This window comes from Gigantopelta aegis, unplaced genomic scaffold, assembly GCF_016097555.1.
Source record: "Gigantopelta aegis isolate Gae_Host unplaced genomic scaffold, Gae_host_genome ctg3818_pilon_pilon, whole genome shotgun sequence".
In the NCBI taxonomy this organism is placed as follows: domain Eukaryota; kingdom Metazoa; phylum Mollusca; class Gastropoda; order Neomphalida; family Peltospiridae; genus Gigantopelta; species Gigantopelta aegis.
In genome coordinates, this window is record NW_024533529.1 from 27,501 (window position 1) to 34,342 (window position 6,842).

A 6,842-nucleotide genomic window follows, 5' to 3' on the forward strand; every position below is an offset into this window, starting at 1 on the left:
ACATTTGAGAGCAGTAATACTAATGTCACTTAACAAGGACCTATATAGCTAACTTCATAAAAAATTTCAAGTGATTTCATGATGTGATTTCAATTTTTTGAGTTAAAAATGGCCCAAAATCATAAGTAGTGAAATCACTTGAATTTTTTTTATGAAGTTAACTATATAGGTCCTTGTTAAGTAGAATAATTGATTGTGTTCAGAAATGTTGTTAAAATCTATAAAAAATTAAAAATTTTCATTAATTTGTATGTACATGTACCAGTAAAACAAGGAGTATTATTTATAGGATTTTAAAAATAATACAACATTTGAGAGCATTATTATTAATGTCACTTAATAAGGATCTATATAGCTAACTCCATAAAAAATTTTCAAATGATTTTGTGATGTTGACCGATTCTCAAATTTTGACTCATTTTGTTTCTTTTTTTGTGGTGCCACTATAATTTATATAATATTAAAAATTAATAACATTAATAGTATTGTTTTAGTTTGTTTAAATGTGACTAGTCTATTCTTGTCCCTTAAAAAGTAGTTTAAGTTAATTTTTTTAGCATTTTCAATTTTAGATGCCAAGTAAGTACCGTTAATGAGATTCATAGTGCGATCGACGCGCCCCACAAGAGCATGAAGGAAAAATCTGACGTACATATATAAAGAAACTGAAACAGTCATGAGTGCCAGTGTGTTGTGGGCCAGCGTTCTGCAATGCATCAGACCTCTGAGATGGTTACCAGCATACTCTACGGAGTATCCGAAAGGCCGACTAGGATAGGGCTGGTAGTCTCCCTTTAAACGAGATGAGGCTGGTGTATTTGTGGTTCCCGGTTCCTGAATGCGACATTCCCTAAGAGCTGGAATCCCGTACGGCTGGTTTTAAGTTAGGGCGACGCTCCAGCCAGGATTACCTCGCGAAGACGAGGGTTACCAAGCCAGGTGGCGGTCCCAGCTAGCAATAGCAGGGAATCCTGGAGCCTAAGTGGAAGCCTGAGTGGGTGAGCGAGTAGGAATCGTTTGGGCAACACACAAGGTTTTTTTTTGTTTTTTAAAGTAATTATTTTTGCTAAAATAAAAAAAATTAATTTATAATACAACTAAAAAATTATTTGTCAACTAAAATAGTAATAAAGATAAACATCTTGTATGTTTTTCTTATCATTAACGTCAGCATTGGGTAGTTTTAACATTTCATCTTAAGAATCGTCGTTATATTTTTCATTATTTATTTTTTTCTATCCTTGGAGATTATTAGTGTCGAGTTAGGACTGTCATGCCTGATTGGAGTCTTAGCTAGCAATAGTAGGTGATCTTAGATAGTAAGTAGGAAGGTCTGCTGGTGAGTCAGTAGGGTCAAATAAGATACAAAGCAACTCCTGGTGACTGACTCTAAAATTTTACAAAAACAGACTTAATAAAAATAAGTATTATATTTATCAGCTAAAATAGCAATAGAGTACACCTTGTATGCTTTCCTGTAAGTCCATGGTCCAAGTTAAAAATTGGCCCAAAATCATAAGTAGCAAAATCACTTGAAAATTTTTTTATGAACTTAACTATATAGGTCTTTGTTAAGTAGAATAATTGATTGTGTTCAGAAATGTTTTTAAAATCTGTAAAAAATTAAAAAGATTCATTAATTTACATGTACATGTACCAATAAAACAATGGGGTTTATTAAAACATTTTTTAAATGTAATGCAACATTTGAGAGCAGTAATATTAATATCACTTAACAAGGACCTATATAGTTAATTTCACAAAAATTTCAAGTGATTTTATGATGTTGACTGATTTTCCACCCTTTTTATGTAAAATTATTTAGAGGAATATATAAAATTAGAATTTCACTAAACAATAATTTATTATATACAATAATAAATTATTGTATGGCTAATAATTTGTGTGTAATATGTACTGTTTAATATCCAGACAAAAACATTGGTTTTTATCCTACTATTTATATACTCAAATTACCTTATAGGATGATTTTCATGTTTATTAATATATGATGTCTAATGTCACAGATGATGAGTAACTAGTGTACTCTTAATATTATTAAAAATCAATTAGTTATTTTAACAACTAATTTATACCTTACATCAAATGACTACTGTTATGAGTTTCACATAGTATAATTTCTTAGTATATGTTGTATTATTACTGACAAATTTACAGTAAGTAACTCAAATGAATTCTACATTCTAGAGTAGTCCAGTCATGTAAGCAACAGTTTAGTTGATTATAAATATATTAAGTTTTATAGTGATGTAAATACTGTAAGCAAATAATGTGTGATAACACTGCAACAATAGAAATAAGATATTATAAGATTGATTGATACAATAAATTGTTTGAAGTCCTCTTTGTCAACATCACTAGCTAGTAAAAATACTTTACACATTCTATGATGTCACTATAATAACGCTCACATGATCTGTTTCATTTCTTGTGGTTTCACTTATAATATCCCCTTTGTCTAGATCTATTGCCTTTAATTTCAACAATGTCTTGTACTAGTAATAGTACTGCTAGTGGATGTCTTAAAACATGTAAGTAGTATATTATTGATAGGATTTGATATGACTGTCTACACACTTAGGCTAATTTGAGTTCTACTTGTTGTCTAAAATGTAGTCAACCTTATCGTGATCCTCGTATGCTGTCTTGTTGTCACTCTTTCTGTATTCAATGTATCCAGTCTTTTATCAATGAAGATACTGGAACTAACTCCATCACTTGTCCCTCTTGTCACCAGATCACACCAGTACCTGATGGAGGAGTTACCTCTCTCCCTCGTAATCTTCGTCTCATTAATAAACAAAGTCACATTTTCAGCAAGATCACCTCTAACCCTCCTCCTCCATGTGACTCATGTAGTGAAGATACTTCAGTAGCATACTGTACTGAATGTAGAGATCTCCTTTGTAAGCAATGTTGGAACGCTCACAAAAAGCTTCGATTGTCACATACACATTCATCTTTCACTCTTGATGAAGGTCATACTATGTCCAGAGACAAATTATCTAAAGTAATTCCATCTTTACACATACCTGTCAAGATCACAGTGACCAGCAGCTAAAGTACTATTGTCAACAATGTATTATTCCAGTGTGTAGTGAATGTACCGTCATCAACCACAAGGACCATCCTGTTATTGAGGTAGGTAAACAGGTAGACAGCAATAAGGCAACAGTTTATGAGAGCATACAAGGTTTCCAAGTAGCTCAACAACAGCTTAAGAAAGTCCTGATATTAGGAGAAGAAATGAAGGAGAAAATCAATGCTCGTAAAAATGAGATAGATACAATCATACGTCAAAACATTTGCCACTCTTCAACAACTTTTACATGAACGTGAGGAAGCTCTACTAGCTCAGAATAGTGAGGTAGCTAATACTAAAGTGGCTTGTCTCTCTCTTCAACTGGATGGGGTCCAGCATCTTTTGGAGGCAATGACTTATTGTGAGAATCTTGTAAACCATTGCTGTAGGAGAGTACAATGATGTTGAGTTAATATCAATTGCTCACACACTACAGACCAGAGCAAACCAACTACAACTACAAAAAATTAATAATCAAAATATTTTACCTTGTTAATAATTTTAAATGTATTTTGTTGGTATGTATGAAATTTAAGTGATCACACTTAAAATAGTATTTTGTCATTTCAACTATTGTCTTTATTACCAGAATCTCATCAATATGATCTAAGTCCAATATTGAGTAACCAAAGCCAAAACTGCTCTATCTCAGTATAAAGCCAAAAAGTATTTGTAGTTTATATTCAATAACTGAAACCATGAGTGAAAGAAAGATACCATTTCAACTTAACTAACTGGATTAGTTTCAGTTGAATCTGCTTATAACTTCAATTGAAGACATAATTCAATTACTATAACAAAATGGGTGTAAAAGCAATGTGGTTGTAGATGCAGCTAGTTGACATATGGAATGACACTAGTATTGGCCTTGTAGTAACATAAAATTGGGCTTACATCATATTGATGGAACTGGTAACAAAGACCTTAGTAAAAATGACGAAATGGTCACTCAATATTATATCTAGTACTTAAGATGTAAAAGGGGTCAGGCTCTTATAACTAACTAGTTATATAACCATGAACAGAACAATGTACAAGACAATGAAGAGTAGACTCATAAGTTCCAAATATATTGTGATTTAGTACTGTTTGATTGGGATTTTTAGCTTTAACATGTTACTGAGTTGTGCAAAAAAGAAGATATTACAGTCTACACATGCAAACTTAATGTTAAGACTTGAATTTCTGATTTGAAAATTGACACACCCTTCAACTAAATATTAATATTATATAATATCGCTATCACATGAGCTGATCTGATCTCTGATCTTACCCCTCAACTCACACCTGTGTATACTATTGCTTCTTATTTTGACCAGTTCTTTGGTTGACTGATATTTCAGTAATGTCTTGTACTAGTAGTAGTGCTGCTAGTGGACCTCTTAAACATGTAAGTAATATATTATTGATAGGATTTGATATGACTGTCTACATACTTAGGTTAATTTGAGTTCTACTTGTTGTCTAAAATGTAGTCAACCTTATCATGATCCTCGTATGCTGTCTTGTTGTCACTCCTTCTGTATTCAATGTATCCAGTCTCTTATCACTGAAGGTACTGGAACTGATTCTCTCACTTGTCCCTCTTGTCACCAGACCACACCAGTACCTAGTGGAGGAGTCACCTCTCTCCCTCGTAACCTTCGTCTCATCAATAAACAGAGTGGTATCCTTAGCAAGATCACCTCTAATTTTTTTCCTCCATGTGATTCATGTGATGAGGATACTTCAGTAGCATACTGTATTGAATGTACAGATCTCCTTTGTAAGGAATGTTGGAGTGCTCATAAAAAGCTTCGTTCAACTCGTACACATTCTTCTTTTACTCTGGAAGAAGTTCGCACTATGTCCCGAGACAAGTTATCTAAACTATTTCCATCTTTTATTCATACCTGTCAAGATCACAGTGACCAGCAACTAAAGTACTATTGTCAACAATGTATTATTCCAGTTTGCATTGAATGTACCATTATCAATCACAAGGACCATCCTGTTACTGAGGTAAGTAAACAGGTAGACATCAATAAGGCAACAGTTCATGAGAGTATACAAGATTTCCAAGTAGCTCAACAACAACTTAAGAAAGTCTTGATATCAAGAGAAGAGATAAAGGAGAAGATCAATGCTCGTAAAAATGAGATAGATACAATCATACGTCAAACATTTCCACTCTTCAACAACTTTTACATGAACGTGAGGAGGCTCTGTTAGCTCAGAGTAGAGAGGTAGTTAATGCTAAGGAAGCTTGTCTCTCTCTTCAATTAGACAAGGTCCAACATCTCTTGGAAAACAATGAGTTACTGTGAGAATCTTGTAACCAGTGCTGTAGTAGAGTACAATGATGTTGAATTACTATCAGTTGTTCACACACTACAGACCAGAGCAAACCAACTACAACAAGAGTTTCTCAAAGACATCTCTTGAAGTATGTGAGTCACCAACTATATCAGTAGATATTAATACAGATGAACTAGCTACAAAGATAGCAAATGTGGACATTACATTTAATGAGATATCTCCTAATAATACAACAGCAGTGGTACCTCTAAGTGTTCATATAGAAAAAGAATTAAATATTAAAGTAGTATCTAGAGATAGTAAAAGGAAAAAGCTATCTAAAGGAGGTGCACTAGTGAGTGGTAAACTTGTTCCATTTGAAAAGAAAGGGAGACCAATTGAAGCTAAGAGCACAGATTGTGGTGACGGTACTTACCTTGTCTCCTTGATACCACAAAAGTTTGGTGAATATCAACTTTCTCTTACTATCAAAGGTCAGTCTATCCAAGGTAGTCCCTTCAATGTTTCTGTAGTTATTCGAGATTACACTATTCTAAAGAATCCAGTACAGACTATTACTGGGACAAATACACCAGCCTTCATAGCCTTTTCAAATAATGGTGATATGTTTGTCACTAGTTATAGTAGCAACTGTATATATGTATATGAGAGCAGTGGAAGACAGAAGTCTATCATTGGTTCATATGGAACTGGTCCTCTACAGTTTGATATTCCCTTGGGTATAGCTATTAATGGAGACATAATATATGTGGCAGAGAATGGAGGAAATAGAATTCACAGGTTTAGTTTAGGAGGAACGTTTTTAGGTACCTTTGGTAGTAAAGGGTCTGATAAAGGACAATTCCTTAATCCCTGGGGTATATGTATTGGTCCTTATGATAGAATATATGTTGCTGATACTATTAATCATCGTATCCAGGTATTTAATAGTGATCACACTTTCTCTCATATTATTAACTGTACTGTATCAGGTAAACAATGCCCTTATGGTCTTTCCTTTGATTTTTCTGGTCACCTTCATGTGACTTCTGATTCTAACATAGTTAGTGTCTTCACTCCAGAAGGTCAATATATTCGTCAGTATGGTCAGTCTCATCTTAATCGACCACGTGGTATAGCTATTGATTCAGCTGGTAATTCACTTGTTGTAAACAAGAGTCGGGAATCTCTTTCTATTTTCAATCCACATGGCAATTTTATCCACTCAATAAAAGGGTCCAATCAGCCCATAGGAGTAGCAGTGGATTCCAATAGATCGTGTGGGTAGCTGATGCAAGTAACAATAGACTAGTTAAATATTAATAACTACACACACTATTACAACATTATATAATATAGTTTGTCTTATTTCCTTTATAAATGTTTTGTAAACTTTTATTTAAAATGTGATAAGGTTGATTAATGGAACTTCAATCACAGAGCCTAGGAAATTGAGTCAAGG